Genomic DNA, 18,802 nt, shown 5'->3' on the forward strand with positions numbered 1-18,802 from the left:
CTCTCAACCACTGCGCCACCAGGGAAGCCCATAAAATGCATTTTTGATGTCATTTGTCATAAAATGAAAACAAAAATTTTATTTTAGGAAAAGACATCTAAGTTCTCTACTACAGCCGAACACTAACTGAGCACTTAGCAGTAACTGCATGAAAACATCTAAAACAAATACACCTGCATGTAGTGTTTGTATAAGAAATACATCAAGAAAACAGTGGATTTCTCTACAAGTAACATTACAGAAGATAAATACTGCTAGATTAAGTAAGGGTTGTGAGCTGCAATAGCCTAGGCTCCTGAGAAAGAAAAAGATAACTGAAGTACTTCAGATTTGTAGAGGGTTTTTTAATAAATTTATTTATTTTATTTATTTTTGACTGCATTGAGCCTTCATTGCTGCGCACAGGTTTTCTCTAGTTGCGGAGAGCGGGGTCTACTCTTCCTTGCAGTGCGTGGGCTCTAGGCACGTGGCCTTCAGTAGTTGTGGCTCGCAGGCTCAGTAGTTGTGGCTCTTCGGCTCTAGAGCGCAGGCTCAGTAGTTGTGGCGCACGGGCTTAGATGCTCCACAGCCTGTGGGATCTTCCAGAACCAGGGCTCAAACACGTGTCCCCTGCATTGGCAGGCAGATTCTTAACCACTGTGCCAACAGGGAAGCCCCCAGATTTGTAGACTTTATTTTTTCACTGTTGTGGCCTCTCCCGCTGCAGTGCACAGGCTCCGGACGCGCAGGCTCAGCGGCCATGGCTCACGGGCCCAGCCGCTCCGCGGCACGTGGGATCTTCCCAGACCGGGGCACGAACCCGTGTCCCCTGCATCGGCAGGCGGACCCTCAACCACTGCGCCACCAGGGAAGCCCTAGACTTTATTTTTTCAATTTATTTCCATATCAATTTTTTCATTTCCGTTGATGTACTACAGTCCCCATTCCACAGCTGACGAAGTAGGGCACTTCATCACCCTTCGAACCCACGGTACAGGTGGATTCAGAATCCAGGTTCTCTCACGCTAACTAATCAAGCTTATTTATAATGCTCATTGGTTGTCATGGTTCAGGACATTTTGGTGAAGCAAGAAAGAACATGAATTACACAGCACGTACAGTGTGTTTAAAAGACCCAATTATTCTCTCCTATCAAATCAACATCACATATCAGCAAAACATTATTTCTAGGGTTATAAACAGTTTCCCCAAAGGTCACCCAGTTCTCATATCTCACCTTGACCCAAATGCACACAGCACACAAGAATTTTATTTGGGTATTTTTTTTTTTTTTTTTTCCGGTATGCGGGCCTCTCACTGTTGTGGCCTCTCCCGTTGCGGAGCACAGGCTCCGGACGCGCAGGCTCAGCGGCCATGGCTCACGGGCCCAGCCGCTCCGCGGCATATGGGATCCTCCCAGACCGGGGCACGAACCCGTATCCCCTGCATCGGCAGGCGGACTCTCAACCACTGCGCCACCAGGGAGGCCCAATTTGGGTATTTTTTTAGGACAGTGCTTCTAAGCCAAGAAACTGCCCTCAAGTATAAATGGAAACATCCATAAGTTAAGATAAATGCTATATTCAAGCCACTCAGTGTTCACATTAGTCTCACCCTAAGTAATCATGCCACTGACCCAAGTGTCAGTCAGCACCATCTTCAATCTCCCTATGAAGAGCTAAAGGAAAAGAAAATCTAATTAAAAGCCCAAGAAAAAAATCCACTTTAATCAAAACTACAAGCCAAAGGCCAAGGGACATTGTGGGAGAAAAAACTCTAAAACTTGAAAAAACTGTTAACAAGAAAAGAGATGTCAAGGGAGAAAAAGAGGAGACACTTTAATTTAAAGGACTAAAACCAAACCAGTCAAAAACAACTTTCCAAACAGAAGAAGCATAAAAATATGGAGAAATAAGAGAAGATGAGGGGATTAAAATGCAAAAGAATCACAGTTTTAAGGACATTTTACTAAGAAGAATAGGAAACTAAATGTTTAAAGCATTACTTTATAAAAATCAAAGTAAAGAATAACTGAGTTCTATCAAAATCAATAGAAAATCACTATAACATCTTTCCCCAAGTGGAACAATCATACAGATGAGGGTCCCAGATATGACCAGTAATAAGAGCTACTATTCTGTAACAGTCCTTGGACAGGAGCTACCTGGTACTCTACCAGATGGGAGTCAATGCTAGAGGACAGAAAGATTTTACTCAAAAAATCAGTCTGACAGTTGCATGCTTTTCTCCACAAGAAAATATCTGTGAAACATAACAGAAACACACACAAGCCAGATCACCATTGTTCTTAAAGTGAAGCAACGTAATCACCTTATCACACACACACTCACACTTTAGTATATATTAAGAAATCTCTGAAATAAAAAATGACTATAGTAACTACAAAGGAGTTGACTCACCCATGTAAAAAAACTGACTAATTTTAAACACTTACCATATTTTTAAAATCTTTTTACCTCAAAAGCTTTTACACTTCAGATTTAGTATTTTTTATTAATTTCAGAAAAAGTGGAAAAGTTTGTGTCACCTTTAGCAGTTGGAAATCAGTTTCAACTACAAGTTATTTAAAAGAAATCACTCCCCATCCAGTACCAAAGCACTGAGATTCCAAAGCAGTTTCTTGCCTAATTCCATTTAGAACCCAGCTAGCCCAACTGCACTCTCAGGTAAGAGAGGCCTATAGACTGGAAAAATAACAAGAAAAGTTGCATTTCCCATTTCCTATTTTGGGCCTAATATGCTGATGAGCTTGGAAAGAAAGAGAGCACCTCAAGTTCAGCTTGATAGTTATTTACTACAAATAATAAAGCAATGGTTGGCACTCAATTTTAAAACAAATGAGTAAAACCCACAAATTGTATACTTTAAAAGGGTAAATTTTACAGTATGTGAATTATATCTCAGTAAAGTTATTTTTTAAATAAACAAATAAATGGTACTTGGAAAGAAGTGATCCATATAACATAAACCACCCAGCTCTACTACTGAGAGACAACAAAAATGTGTATTTTAAAATTCTGATATATAAAAAGATCATTAACTTCATTCATGGTCTAAGATGCAAATTAAAATAAAATATTGTACATTTTTCTCCTATCAGATTACCAAAGATCAAGAACTTCCATAATGTCCAGGGTTGGTGATAAGATAAAGAAATCTAAACCCTAAAACACTCTGTGTACACCAGCACATCTTGGAGGGCAATTTATTCACAGCTCTGAAAATTAAAAATGCACACACCTATTGCTGCAGCAATTCCACTTCTAAAAATTTACCCTACAGATACACCTATGCAATTGTACAGGTACAAGGATTTTAAAAAAAAGCAAGAATCAGTCTAAGTGTCCATCAACAGGAAATTAAAGTATGCATCCACACAATGCCCCACTATGCAGATTTAAAAAAAAAAAAAGAAAGACAAGGTATAATTACAATTGACATGAAAAATGTGATTGGAGTATTAAGTAAAAAGCAAAATTCAAGAGAGTACGTATAGCATATACACATGTGCTTATATATGCATAGGAAACGTCTAGAAGAATATTGGGGGAGTGGGCACTACTCTTCTTGAACTGTATGAATCAATTATAATGAGTATACATTAATCTTATAATTACAACTTATATTTAATTACAATGCATCAGGCTCTCAGACAGTCTCACCCTGGTGTTACGTCTCCCCAGGCAATGACCCCTGTCTTTCCAGTACTCTACTGTTCCAGCCGAACCAGTCTGTTCTTCCTTAGAGAAATCAGCCCAAAGGACTCCTCTCCAAAATGCTCTTGCAATCTGGTTGGAACTGCTACCAGCAACAGCTTCAAACATAAATTACCTGAGTTGAAAGAACTACGTCTGCCTGCACCTGCTACAGAACATTTCTGAAGACTTTTTTTTAAAAAAGGAAATTGAAACACAATTTAATAATCCTCATCATAGAAGCAGCAAATGTACCGTTTCCCATGTTTTCCAGCCTTTGTGCCTTTGCTCCATGAAACTTCCTGCCTGAAATCCTCTTAGCTACTTATCATATGTCCAAATCCTGCCAATCCTTCAAAACACAGGTTAAACACCTCCTCCTACACCACACCTTCCCTAAGGCCTCCAGCCAGAGCTAATTCTCTTTCTTAAACCACAGCACCAACACCTTGAGGTACTTTCCTCTACCTAGTACTCCACTGTACACGTCTTATTCTCATTGGTGAGAAAATTCTTCAAAGGCACACAACTGGTGTATACGTCATTGTGTATACCCCAGTTCATACATAAATTAACCTGATGTGTTACTATAGCATCTAATAACAAAAGCATGGAAAGAACCTAAAAATAAAAAGCACAGCTTTTTCTTATGTATTTATGTAGTATCTATACATGACAAACAGTAGGAGTATGAAAAGGTAAGGCTCCCTCTCTCTCCATCCCCCTCCCCAGGGCCCTACTATGCCTCCTTAAAAGGCAATCACTATGATCAATTTCTTAACACAGGGTTTTAAGAAGTTCTTGGACACTATAACTTTATAACACATTCATAACTTTGAGTCTAAGTTGACAGAAGTAACTGGTATGTCAATTATACAACTGCACACTGTGTACATGTATGCTGTGGCAAAGAAAATATGACAACCAACAGATAGAAAGATAAACTGTGTCCTATGACTTACAAAATTAAATTTCTCCCGAGTTGTGAGAAGAAAAGTCATGTTCATTATCAACAAACGTATAGACTGTTTCAAGCATGCCTATAAACCTAGTTATTAGAGTTTTTTCATAATGTAAAAACTGCTTAAGGATTCCATAAAGACTCTAAAATTCCCACTAAGCTATGAAAAAGGTGCTACGCGATTACAGATAAAATACTAAAGAAAAATGTAGATGTTTTATAAAGCTAGGTATCTTAAAGAATATTAATAAACTGTTTATAAAAGCATTTCTCAATATCATATTAATAGTTACAAGATGTCTGCATAGTTTTCTAATTTATAAATGATAAGAATCAAATGTTTGGCTTCCCTGGTGACGCAGTGGTTAAGAATCTGCCTGCCAACGCAGGGGATACGGGTTCGAGCCCTGGTCTGGGAAGATCCCACATGCCGCGGAGCCACTAAGCCCGTGCACCACAACTACTGAGCCTGTGCTCTGGAGCCCGCGAGCCACAACTGCTGAGCCCACGTGCCACAACTACCGAAGCCTGCAAACCTAGAGCCCGTGCTCCGCAACAAGAGAAGCCACCGCAATGAGAAGCCTGTGCACCACAACGAAGAGTAGCCCCCCCGCCACAAGTAGAGAAAGCCTGCATGCAGCAACGAAGACACAACACAGCCAAAAATAAATAAATAAATAAATAAATAAATAAATAAAAATTTTTAATGTCATTATCAAGAATTTGTCCAAAAATCAGCTTCCTGAATATGTCTTGGGGTTAGAAGATTAAGCCAAATCTCCTTTATCATCAACATCAATAATATTACACAATAAAATTATTCATTCAGTCATTCAACAAGTGAATGAATACCTATGCAAAGAACACTGAGCTCTGCCCTTACCTGAACAATGCACCTGAGGTTGCAAAATCTGAAGGCAACACTCCAGGTGCCTCTTTTCTAGCCTCCAAGTTAATCATCCCCCATCTGTCGTCATAGTCTTCTTTCAGACTGAGCATAATATGATTAGGCTTCAGTTCTGCTCTGTTAACATAATTATATATAATCATATTCCTCAAAGATTACACTCCCATTACCAAAATTAAAATCAGCACATTACCGAAATGCCACAGTAGCTATCATTAATGGTGGGCCACTTTTCCAAATGGCAAATCTAATTCATCACATGACATTTCTCATTAATTTCATCTCAAAGAGTAACCTTATCCTTAAATTTGAAAAACACTTTGCACCTCCCCCCAGGTCCCAGGGGCTGACCTAAAAAAAGTCAGAATGTAGGGCTGCTAGACCGATAGCCAACTGTTTTTGGTTATTTCTCACAGGCCATTAAACCAAGCTCACTAGAGAGCTGAAGGTGGACCAACAAGACGCGCCTCTCTCTCTCCATATCCTACCTTCTTGAACCTCTCTAAGAGGAGGGAATATTAATCTGATGGGGTCACAGTTCAAAACACTGATTGGACTTGTTTAACAAGTTCGAATATTAATTGCAGATTAAAAGTTACACACAGGGCTTCCCTGGTGGCGCAGTGGTTGGGGGTCCGCCTGCCGAGGCAGGGGACACGGGTTCGTACCCCGGTCTGGGAAGATCCCACATGCCGTGGAGCAGCTGGGCCCGTGAGCCATGGCCGCTGAGCCTGCGCGTCCGGAGCCTGTGCTCTGCAACGGGAGAGGCCACAACAGTGAGAGGCCCGCGTACCGCAAAAAAAAAAAAAAAAAAAGTTACACACATATATACTCAAGGGATGGCTGTCTTGCTCTTGCTCGTTTCTCTCACACACGCTCTAGAAGACTAACATTTGGGTCTTTGGTAAAGTGGCCAGCCAGAGGAGTAAGTCGGCGAGATTTAGGAAGAAGGGAGGTCCCTTGCCTAGGCTTTAAGTTTAAGCAATACACACCCCAACCCAGTTTACTAGACAGCTCTGTATTGGTATTTTGGCCAAAAGCCCAATTAATAATAAAATACTACTCTGAATTTCCCACTTGCCATTATTCTACTTACATAAATCTCCTTTAGGAACATCACAAGGAAGAGGGACAGCTAAGTTATGATGTCTGATTATTCATTAACACCCCGAACCTCACCAATACTTTCTGGTACATGTCATTCACTTTATTTATTTATTTATTTATTTTTGGTTGTGTTGGGTCTTCGTTTCTGTGCGAGGGCTTTCTCTGGTTGCGGCGAGCGGGGGCCACTCTTCATCGCAGTGCACAGGCCTCTCACTATCGTGGCCTCTCTTGTTGTGGAGCACGGCTCCAGATTCGCAGGCTCAGTAGTTGTGGCTCACGGGCCCAGCTGCTCCTCGGCATGTGGGATCCTCCCAGACCAAGGCTCGAACCCGTGTCCCCTGCATTAGCAGGCGGATTCTCAACCACTGCGCCACCAGGGAAGCCCTGTCATTCACCTTATATTTAATCATGTACTGTTCCGTAGCATTTCCTATATTCAAGGAATAGTAAAAACTTTATGTTGCTGACTTAGAATTTATTTGAACCCTCTAGAGTTGACCCATTGCTCCTACATAGCTCGTAGTTGTTGAGCGTTGCAGATAAAGAAACGGAACATAGTGGAAAGCTAGATCTATGGATGACAATGATAACTGGAATAATTTTTAAAATTAGGCTAACATTGAGCACTTATTATTTACCAGAGACATTTTAAGCACTTTATATGTATTAATTACACTGGTCCTCACAACAAATTTATGAGTACTATTATTACCCCTACATTGCAGATGAGGAAACTGAGCCACAGAAAGTAAGCAACTTGCCTAAAGTCAGACTTAATAAGCAGAAAGCTGGCAACTGAGTCTAGAGCTCTTAACTACTTTGCTACAATAGTATAATAGTTATGGGTGGACAAATACAGATTGGTAAATCTTGAGGCTCAGAAGACATCTGAGGAGACAGAGGGCAACATGGGTCCAGATCTCAGAAGAGAGATCAGGGCTGTATTTATAAACCTGCAGGTTGGAAGCACTCGGTGGAATGAGGTCACTCTGGAAGACAGTGCTGAGGGAGGAGTTAATGGACAGAACCATGAGGAACACCAATATTTAAAATAAAGGTGACATTTTTAAGTCAAACTGATGATGCAGTAAGCCGGTATTTTTGTATTATATACATATAAAACACACAGTACATTATAAATCAAAATATGTAATAGGTATACCTACTCTGGGAACTAGAACTACAACGACTACGGGTTATGGTAGCACCTGCTTTCGATGCACTGTTGGGCGTAGCACGTTAGACGGGACACCACCCACAACACTGTTTCAACGGGAGGGAATCATCTGCTCTAAGATCTACGTTCAGAAATGACCTCCAAGGAATACACAGTTGTGAAAAGAAAGACGGCCTAAATAGATGCCCAAATTTCAATGATTCTAAGGCGCACAATGTTTTACATTTGTAAGTCATGAGGACTGGGACAGGTCTTACATAGTTTAATTGGCAGCATTTTATTTCTTAGTGGTACATAAAATATGATGCATCTTACTACTGATGGCATCTTAAGACACCATGAAATGTGTCTTTTAGAATACATCCCATTCTACATGTGAGCATACATACTGGTATAGTTACAGGAAAGCTTTCTGCTTTCAAGGGGTTTACAATCTAATGGAAAGAACATGATTAGCAATAAGATACAAATGCAAAGAATAAACATTAATACAAGATATGAAGTGATAAAATGAGTGAAAAGGTTAAAGAACTGAAGGTACTTAATTGCTAGGAAATATGAGTAGCCAAACCAAAACAACTTAAGGCAGTGTGTCCTAAGCACAGTTTTAACTGAAACAGATGAAATCTGATGGAACAAGAACAGAAAGAAGGTAGGAAATAAATGGTATCTCAACAAAGGCAGAGAGAGAAGATGAATAATGTGAGGTTATGGTCACATCCCTCTCCTCTTAGAACCAGCAACTACCTGCTAGTTAAAGTAAAGCACTGCTTGAAGATAACTAATCAAAGGGGAAGCCTTTTTTTAATCTTCTATATCTCTCTCCTTTGAATCCCTGTGATAGCTTTTTTTTTCGTGTATTTATTTATTTTTGGCTGCATTGTGTCTTCATTGCTGCACGTGGGCTTTCTCTAGTTGCGGCAAGCGGGGGCTACTCTTCGGTGCAGTGCATGGGCTTCTCATTGCGGTGGCTTCTCTTGTTGTGGAGCACAGGCTCTAGGCACAAGGGCTTCAGTAGTTGTGGCGTCCAGGCTCAGTAGTTGTGGTGCACGGGCTTAGCTGCTCCTTGGCATGTGGGATCTTCCCAGACCAGGGCTCAAACCCGTGTCCCCTGCATTGGCAGTCGTATTCTTCACCACTGTGCCACCAGGGAAGCCTCCCCTGTAGTAGTTTTAAAATCTACAAATTCTTTGATACTCCTCCCTTCAAGAGCTGCATCTTAATTCCCTTCTCTTTGCCTGTGGGCTGGACTTAGTGACTTGATTCTAACTAATAAAATATGATGGACGTGACAGTGTGTGACTTCTGAGACGAGGCCATAGAAAACTTCCTCCTCGCTTTCTCTCTTTCCCCTCCCTCCTCTCATTCTGGGGGAAGCCAAAGGCCATGTAATGAGGTCATACAGGTAACCATATGGAAAGGTCTATGTGGCAAGCAACCAAGGCTTCTTGCAGAGGCCTTTCTTCCCACAGCCCAGGGAGTGAGTCACCTGGAAGCAGAGCCTCCAGCCCCGATCAAGCCTTCAGATGATGGCAGCTCCAGCTGCCTCCTAACTGCAACCTCAGGAGAGACCTCTGAGCCAGAGCCACTCAACTAGGCCACTCCCAGACGACTGACCACAGAAACTGTGAGATAATGAATTGTAATGTGCTGTCACCAGGTTTTGAGGTAACTTGTTATGCTGCAGTACATAACTAATACAACCCCAGAATATTTTGTGTCTCTAAAATACCTATTTTTTTTAATTTTATTGAAGTATGATTGATTTACAATGTTGTGTTAATTCCTGCTGTACAGCAAAGTGATTCCATTATACATTTATATATATTCTTTTTCACATTCTTTTCAATTATGGCTTATCACAGGATACTGAATACAGTTTCCTGTGCTATACAGGAGAACCCTGTTGTTTATCCCCTAAAACACTTACCTTTATCTTCTAACAGTTAAGTGTACACCGATGGCCAGTATAGAGAAAATTTCTAGAAGGCTGCTCTCTTCATCTTTACATGCCTATGAGGCTTACTTCAGTGAACTGCATAGTTAAGTACCTGTTTTCGTTTATTATTTGTTAAAAGACCAGTGCTTATACAAGTGACTGCAGTTATCCAAAAATGAAGTGATTATATCTTGAATAAGACTATAGCTACTGGAGCAGGGTAAAAAAGAAAAATATTGATTTGACCTGATTACGAGACAGAATGAGCGATAACAGATGCAACAATCAAAAGTAACTCCAGAATGACAAATGTATAAGGTGGAAGTAGTAGTTATGTTGTACCCTTGGACAGACTAAAGTGGAAAACTTGCTTGAAGAAAAACAGTACAAAGCAGCAAAGCATTATAACAGTGACACCCAGAACTGACTTCTTCATTATTAAGGAAAAAAGGACAAAAGCCACTTGATTAAGAAAGGATTAGCTTCACATGTGTTTCTCAAACTGTTCTACAGAATAGTGGTTCTCATTAAAACATCACAGGTATTCTTTGGGGAAGGGAAAAACAAACAAACAAAAACCCTCTACATACCATAGTCCTAAGTTTTGAAGGCTTTAGGGTGCTAATATGCATTATAAATGTATTTGACCTTAGAACAGTTAAAATACTTGCAGCATTTCAGTATGCCATGAATATAGTTTGGGAGACACCAAATTGGGTAAGCAGGTAGGTAGACAAGTAGATGAGGAGATTCGTAGGAAATAAAACAAGACAAATGTAATAAAATGATCTCACCTAAAGAAGAGAACATAACTGACTACCACTGATGATTATGTACAGTTTCTTAAAGGAAAATAAACTTAGATAAGCTATCAAAAGCAACAACAGCTGCACCAGATGTCAGGGAAAATGAAGATGGAAAAAACGTGACAGGATAGAAAAGAAGAAAAAAAATGTCCTTTCCATAGGCCGTGGCTCAGAATGCCTTCCACCCCCTTGGCTCCTACCATGCACCTCACTGAGAGCTGGTGTGAGCACCCCGCTATCTAGAAGGTAGGCAGGTAGCTTAAGAGGCGGCCTGATCCCAAACCCTTTACCAACAGTGATGATAACTAACAACCTATCAGATCTTCTTTCTCGGGAAATGTTAATTAAATATATTAAGAGTCCTCAGTGGAAGCGGAAGCAGAGGGACAAAGACACGAAGAAACCAGAGATACAACAGCTGAGTGAAGAGCAGAGGATGAGGTGGGCAAGCTCTGGCTGTTCAGTGCCTTGTGCAAGAGAAGAACGCCTTTCTTCAATAAGAAATTGAAGTTAGTATATTGTTGTTCCACCTGAACAACCTTACGTGATGGCCCTGCCAGAGACGGCAGCATCTCAGCCAGGTGATGCCCCTTCAGCCACGTTCGATGACCCACCCAGGAAGAAGGGAGAGGGAAGGGAAAGAGGAGGGAAAGGGCAGGAGGAACACAGGCTCTGCCTTTAATAAGGAGCATCTAGTTCATTTTTTTTAATGTATTTATTTTTATTTATTTATTGTTTTTGGCTACATTGGGTTCCGTTGCTGCGCACAGGCTTTCTCCAGTTGCAGCAAGCAGGGGCCACTCTTCCCTGCGGTGCCCGGGTTTCTCATGGCGGTGGCCTCTCCTGCTGCAGAGCGTGGGCTGTAGGCGTGCAGGCTTCAGCAGTTGCAGCACGAGGGCTCAGCAGTTGTGGCCCGCAGGCTTAGTTGCTCCATGGCATGTGGGATCTTCCTGGACCAGAGATCGAACCAGTGTCCCCTGCATTGGCAGGTGGACTCCAAACCACTGTGCCACCAGGGAAGTCCCAGGAGCATCTAGTTTAAATTCACCTGAGTGATGTTTTCATATACCAAATATGTTTCTAAATCAGTGGCCAGAGTCTACCCACCCCATGAGGAATCAAGCCAAGCTGTTCTAGCGTGGATACACTTCCCCAGAGTAGCCAGGTTCTGCCCAGGGAGGGAGAGGTTTCCAGAGCCTCCCAGGCAGCTTCTCCAAATTCATACATGCAGAAACATGCCCACACTCCAGCTGTCTCACACTCCTAAACTGTGTTCACCGCACACACTAAGTGCCACGGCAACTCTACCCGCCTCCTGCTCCCCATCCCCCAAAGAAGCAAGGGGGTCAGGAATCAGACCTCTGGGAGCCGGTGGACACCTGTAGGTGTCTCTGCTGAGCGTGGCCATGGGTGCTGGAATGGGTCTCTGCAGGAGGGGCTCTCCCGTGCTGCTCCAACACTCTGCCTCGAGATGTTGCACGGCCATGCTTGCTCACGAGTTCTCTTTCAGGTTAGTCCAGGCCCACAGCGCAAACACTGTGCCCTTATGAGTGGTGTCCTTATGCTACACAGTGTCTGGACATCCATACACTGCCCTGGCACTAGGGCATACAGTCAACAAACTCTTCCCACTGAGGCGGTAATCGGGTCACTAAAGCTGGGCAGCATCCATACCCCTAACAGCATTCTAGCATCCACAAGACCCATCTGAACCTGTGGTGCTTCTGTGAGGCCTCTCGAAGTTTAAATATCTTTCCACTTTTTCCCAATATGTGAGAATGACTTGGAAGACTCTCTGCTCCTCGTACAAAACCCTCACAAATCACATGTATATAACTAGTTTAAAATCAGGATATGACCTGTAGCTTCAACTTCTGTTGCAAAAGCCCAAGAGAAATAGGCTGTAAGAATTCCTCAAATACCAAGTGATCTATGAATTAGAAGTCTTATCATTTTGTAACATAACCACATAAAGAAATAGTCCACAGTTAAGTATGTTGCTGACATACTGGCAAATTTTACCAAATAAAAACAACAATTTTACACTAGCACAAACAGGTCACCTTACCAAAAAACCTCATACAGTATTAGCAGTCCTACTGACCTCGTTACCTAATGTACAGACACATATTACATCGTGCATTGCTTGCCAAACCAACAAGTTACACAAATCACAATTCCAAACAAAATCCAATCTAGTAAATAGATTTCGTATTTCAGCATGTTTGAGTTTTTTGTGGTCAAATGTTCACTAAAATGTCTTAAGCAATCTTAACTATTTTCTCCTCATTATTTAAAAAACACTAGAACTCTCTTATACAAGAAACTAAGCACAAGCCAACAGGCTCACCAAAATCACACTTAGGACAAGTAGAGCTACAGATTTGGAATAATTACCAAGATATTAATTATTAACAATTACTTAACTATGATTCAAGAGAAATTCCTGGTTGTTGAAAAACCCTACAACGAACTAGAGCACATTATCAGAAACATTATCTCAGACAACAGTGTATTGTTTCAGGGTGTGTGTGTGTGAGTGTGTGTGTAATGAAGTTCACAGCTGTGTTACACTAATGACTCAAACACCTGAATTTTCTGCTATCTTAACCTTTAAGTCAACTACGAAAGAAGCTGCCAAAAGCAGTTAGGAGCACAAAATTCCCCAAAGAACTGGGTATATACAACTTATTTTACTACGTAAATTTTCATTACTGAGATTTGAACAAGATGTTAGAGAATCAAAACTAATTTTAAAAGCAAGGGCTGCTTACTGAATCCATAATAATATTCAACATACACTGGTTTTTAGAAGGGCACAAGCCATATTCGTGTGTGTGTGTTTACAGCACCTGGCACATTTCTGTCCAATATTACATATAATTGTTGCAGGACCTGACAATGATTACCGTCTCACTTTTTTAAAACTTTATGACTAACCATTAAGTCAAAGTTGAAAAAGTAACTGGTGCATTTAATTCTTGATTTGGGTTACCTTCTTGTTGTGAATTGGTTCTCAGTTATTCTAGTTACCTTGTAACAAAACATTGGCAGAGACTGTAGGGGACTGAAATTACCTGACTCTACTCTTGCTGAATAAATAATACATTTGACCTGTTCACATTTCATTGTAAAAGATCCACAGCTTTAGAGATTACACTCTAAGCTTTGAAAGCAAAGTGAATCAGAAATCACATTCCTAAGAGCAGCCAGTCTGGAACAGAAGATATTTATTCTACACTGAATCCCCCTTGCCACTGCAAACCTCTCTAACAGTTCATTATATTTAAAAACAGTTGAGATGGGTAGGACGTATGATAATAAGAATTCTTCAAGGTATTTATCAAGCAGATTATCTCTGAAACTACACCTTGGTTTAGAAGCCTTTGAGCAGGAATTTGGCCTTCTGTGTTAATCTGTACATACTCATTTCGCATCTTCTCTTGACTCTTATTTTTTTTTTTACTCTAATCCATAGAACAATTTATCCTAACAGACTTAATTTTGTTTATATGACTCTTGGAAACACTACTGCAGTACAGCACTATTACATATGCAAAACTGCTGATTTCAGTGAGCTCCTCTCTTACCCCTCCATCCCTCACCCCTCCCACCCCCATTAAATCTTGGGGGAAAACCTCTGGGTCCAGTGCTGGGATTTTTCTTTTCTATAGGGTAGGTCTACTTGACTTTTTACTAATGATACTGAAAACTTTTTAAAGACTGCTAGTGTGGGGCTTCCCTGGTGGTCCACTGGCTAAGACTCCCGAGATCCCAGTGCTGTGGGCCCGGGTTCAATCCCTGGTCAGGGAACTAGATCCCACATGCTACAACTAAAGATCCTGCATGCTGCAACTAAGATCCGGCGCAGCCAAATAAATAAATAAAAAGACTACTAGAGTATGTAGAGTTTCAGACACCAAGAACACAAATAAGCCCCCTTACTTTTTTTAATATTTCAAGGCAAACTGTATTTCTCATAAAAGACAGACAGTCCTTGGAAGTCACAATGTATAAATACTTCTAATAATAGAACAAATTAATTTCAAGACAGCCAGTAACATAAAAAGCCTCAATGCAGCCGTGCCTGTCAAAGAGCATCTGTATTAGTAACTCAGGGAAGTGGCATTTGCAGGAAAGCACTACAACTGTGTTCAAAAGAAAATCATTAGGCCTCAGAAGTTAATCCCCTCCCCCATCCTCTTCTTCCGGATCCTTCAAGGCAATTAACCAGTAGAAGGCGCTACCCTGCAACCCACAATATTCACACCAACCTGCATCCTTGGCCCAGAGCTGGGTCTAACCCAGGTGTACTCTTCTCAGCCTATTCCCTGCCCAGCGTTCTAGGAAGCCTCTACATTAGCCCCAAAAGCAGAAAACCAGATCTTTTCTTATAACCCCGATTTTTAAAACAATACAAAACAAAACACAGAGAGCTCAAAAGCCAGTATACCTGTCTTATCAAACCTTCAGACCACCACCAATATGTCAAAACATAAACACACACACTTTGCTAACTATTAACCTCGAATACAATCTTTATTATCTTAACTGAGACAATCTACTTCTACCTAGAAAAGACGACCCTGGTCACATTCACTACAGCTACAGTCAACTAAACAAATCACTGTCTCCAACAAAGTCAGGGGCAATGAGGAATACGAAAGCTGACTATAAGGCCACGACATATAATGAGGGATTTTATCTTTACATGCACAAAAAAGAAAGAACAGTAGAAACCAGGGCTGCAAAGGCAAGAAAGGGTGATGGAAAAGAGGAGTCTCTGAACATGTTTTTGAGTGTCCTTTAGTTTCCGACGTACTCTTCTGCCTCTTAACAAGGTTGCAAAAAAAGGCCAGACAGAAGATGGGTGAAAGAAAACTGAAGAAGAAAAGCACCCACTCTTCCTCCATCTCCTCTCCCCTCTCCCAAAAAAGCTGTTTGTCTGTGCAAACCTAGTCCCAAATATGGGAGACAGAGAATGAATGTGTGTATGGAAGAACAATGAGCCCTCTGCCTGGTAGAGAGAGAGAGAGAGAGAGAGAGAGAGAGAGAGAGAGAGAGAGAGAGTGTGTGTGTGTGTGTGTGTGTGTGTGTGTGTGTGTCTGCCTCTGCCTTTTTTCCCTTCGACCTCAACAACAGGGAGAGCTGGAAGCCAGCTTCCCATCCAGCCTAGGCCATCGAAATCCAAACTGGTTCATAATTTACGGTGGAATTAACTCAGCAAGCAAATCGAGGAAAGGAAATAGCTACCCAAAGATGATTTTACTATTGTATAGATCCATCCTCTCTCCCCTCCCCCAACAGACTGAGGCTACAGAAACCAGTGTACACCAGACAAAAAGGTCTCTCTTTAAATGGAAAGCAATTATGGAAACTGTTTCAAATCTAAACATAGGACGTGTTAATTTGTGTTACATTAAAATGTTTGTTGTGCAATTCACCGAGTGACCCTTTTACTAGTTATCTTTTTTGTGTTTAAAAAAACTGCTTTGGAGAAAAAAGAAAACTATTTCAGGATTCATACAAAACTACTTTCTAAATGTACCTTAAAATAGCAACACATACTCAAACATTTAAAACACCCATTTTCTCAAGGACACATTTTGCTGAAATCAATGTCTGAAGTCTGTAATCCAGAAAAAACTGTAAGCAAACCTTGGAAAAGAGGCAGAGGAAAATGACAATTCAACAATGAATCATTCTGTTTTCCTTTCAACAACTTCTCAAGCAACCAGTTTCAAAGGAAACCTGCAATACTTCCTCCCTCCCAACACACGATCTATGTAAAACTACTTTTTCTTCTTTCCAAAACCTTAAAAAATATAATAATACTAATAAAAATAAAAGCCACTCTCCTTCAGAGAGCTGAACTAAAACATGATAGTAAAAATCCTCTGCTGCCGCAAGTGATTTTTGGTTTTAAAATTCAAGAACCACACAGAGGAAAGGACTAGAGATTTCGAACACAAAGAGAGAATCTTCCCCTAATGTGAAAATGAGACTTTAAGAAAAGTCCTCCCCCAAGACCCCCAAATCCACAAACATTCAAGAAATTCACAGTTTCGGTCCTGGACTTCCTCACTCCGCGCCTCCCCGCCCCCCGCCCCCCAGTTCAGCCCATGATTTAGTCACATGAAACAGTTTAACCTCAGACAAGTCAAACCAGAGCAGGACTAAGCAGCAAAGAAAGAGCAGGGGTCAGCGGGCGAGAGGGACAGCTACCTGGCCCGCACAGGGCCAAGCGGCCCCCGGCCCTTTATTCCCGCCCGCCCCGGCCGTGCGCGGCCCCTACCCGGGACCCGGGCTTCCAAGTCGAGCCCTCGGCCCGCCCCACGCCCGCGCCCAGAACGAGGGGCCACAACAGCGGGCAGACGCCGCGCGCGGGCAACTTGCAGACTTACCTCCCCCGGATGCGCTACACCATTAACGGAGGTGTGTTCGGCCGGTTCCTGGGAAAGTGGGGGGACGGGGCGGGAGGCCCGAGGGGCTGGGGCCGCCGGGCTCGGGCCGAGGGCTGGCCGGCCGCGGGGACAGAGCCGGGGGCTGCGGGGGCTTCCCTCCCGTGACCTTTCGTGCGGGCTCCACCAGGCTCCGCGCTCGGCCAGTCCTTCAGGAACGGGAGCCCAGGCTCATGTCTGGTTTTGTTTTTCTCAGGGCGAGGGGGCTCCCGGAGGATGATGGTGTATTTTTTTTCCCCCTCAAGTAGGAGAGAAAACGAGGCAGAGACAATGTGGGAGGCGAGCGAGGGGAAAGGAGCGCGGAGGCGGGGGCGAGACCCGAGCCGGGCGAGCGTCTCGGGAATGCGGGAGGAAGAAGAGGCTAGGAGCGCGGGGGGCGGCTCGCGAGCGTCTGTAGGAGCGGCGGCGCCTCGGCTATGGTGGCCGAGCCGCGGCGGGGCTGCTGAACCGACCCACCGCCCACTCCGCGCTCGGGCCCGGCCCACCTCGCAGTATCGCGCCTCGCCATTGGCGCGTCCCGGCGTGACGCATGAGGAGGCCGGGCCAATGGGAGGCGGAGGGCGGGCGAAGGGGCAGGGCTTCTTTGAGACCGAGCTCGCTCGCTCTCTCTCTCTCTCTCTCTCCCTCTCCCTCTCCCTCTCCCTCTCCCTCTCCCTCTCCCTCTCCCTCTCCCTCTCCCTCTCCCTCTCCCTCTCTCTCTCTCTCTCTCTCTCTCTCTCTTTTTTTTTTTTTTCCTCTCTTTCTAATAAAATGAGCAGAAACGAAGGAGGGGAGCGGCAGAGCTCTGGCTCCGCGGCGGCCAGGCTTGAGCGCGCGCTCCAGCAGGCAGCCTGGCGGTGGGCTGGGCTCCCCGCCGGCCGTGTCTTTGTGCGGGTCCCGGGCTGGGGCGCGCAGCGAGCAGGTCCCAGGGGCGGGATTGGCTGGAGTCCAGTGCTCCTGTTATTTCCAGGGTCACGGTTTGCCTTTTCAGCCACTTAAGAGGCGGATTCATGTCCCTGGGGGGACCGGGAGTGGGTTAGAACGATTCGCTCAAAGACTCGAAATTCTGATGCGTATTAACGTCTTCAAAATAAGTCTATGGAAAAGATTAATTAGAAAAAGAAAATAGAAATTGGTAGGGGCTTCCCTGGTGGCGCGGTGGTTAAGAATCCGCCTACCAGTGCAAGGGGACGTGGGTTTTAGCCCTGGTCTAGGAAGATCCCACATGCCGCGGAACACCTAAGCCTGTGTGCCACAACTACTGAGCCTGCGCTCCAGAGCCCGCAGGCCACAGCTACTGAGACCACGTGCCACAACTACTGAAGCCCAAGTGCCTAGAGCCCATGCTCCTCAACAAGAGAAGCCACGGCAATGAGAAGCCCTCGCACCGCAATGAAGAGTAGCCCCCGCTCACCACAGCTAGAGAAAGCCTGCGGGCAGCAATGAAAACCTAACTCAACCAAAAATAATAAAATAAATAAATTTATTTAAAGAAAAAAAAGAAATTGGTAGATTGCACTGCTTATTTGAAACAAAGTATAAACATGAAAAGCTTGAAAATTCTCATCAAGGAATAAAGAAGGAACACAGACACACAGGGGATTTCAGAAAGAGAGGAGTGTATACAACTCTATGCCATAAGTTTGAAAAAAAAAATCTTAAAAAAATCCAAGTATCACCTTTTCTGTGAAAAACATTGTATTGTGTCCCACTTTCCCAAAAACTGATAATCACAGGGTCTACAATGCTATAAGGGGAGTGAGGGGCAGG

At 43.0% G+C, this 18,802-nt stretch overlaps 1 protein-coding gene across 4 annotated transcripts in view; it reads right to left on the reverse strand.

Annotated features, from left to right (window-relative positions):
- The window catches only part of RERE (arginine-glutamic acid dipeptide repeats), a 429,369-nt gene extending 411,879 nt beyond the window's left edge, over positions 1–17,490 (reverse strand). For all 4 annotated transcript variants that reach the window (XM_060088920.1, XM_060088919.1, XM_060088918.1 and 1 more), the window contains exon 1: positions 16,997–17,490. The gene's annotated coding sequence lies outside the window, so the exon portion shown is untranslated. The remainder of the gene's footprint in view (positions 1–16,996) is intronic.
- Between the last annotated feature and the right edge of the window lie 1,312 nt (positions 17,491–18,802).

This window comes from Mesoplodon densirostris, chromosome 2, assembly GCF_025265405.1.
Source record: "Mesoplodon densirostris isolate mMesDen1 chromosome 2, mMesDen1 primary haplotype, whole genome shotgun sequence".
NCBI classification, from domain to species: domain Eukaryota; kingdom Metazoa; phylum Chordata; class Mammalia; order Artiodactyla; family Ziphiidae; genus Mesoplodon; species Mesoplodon densirostris.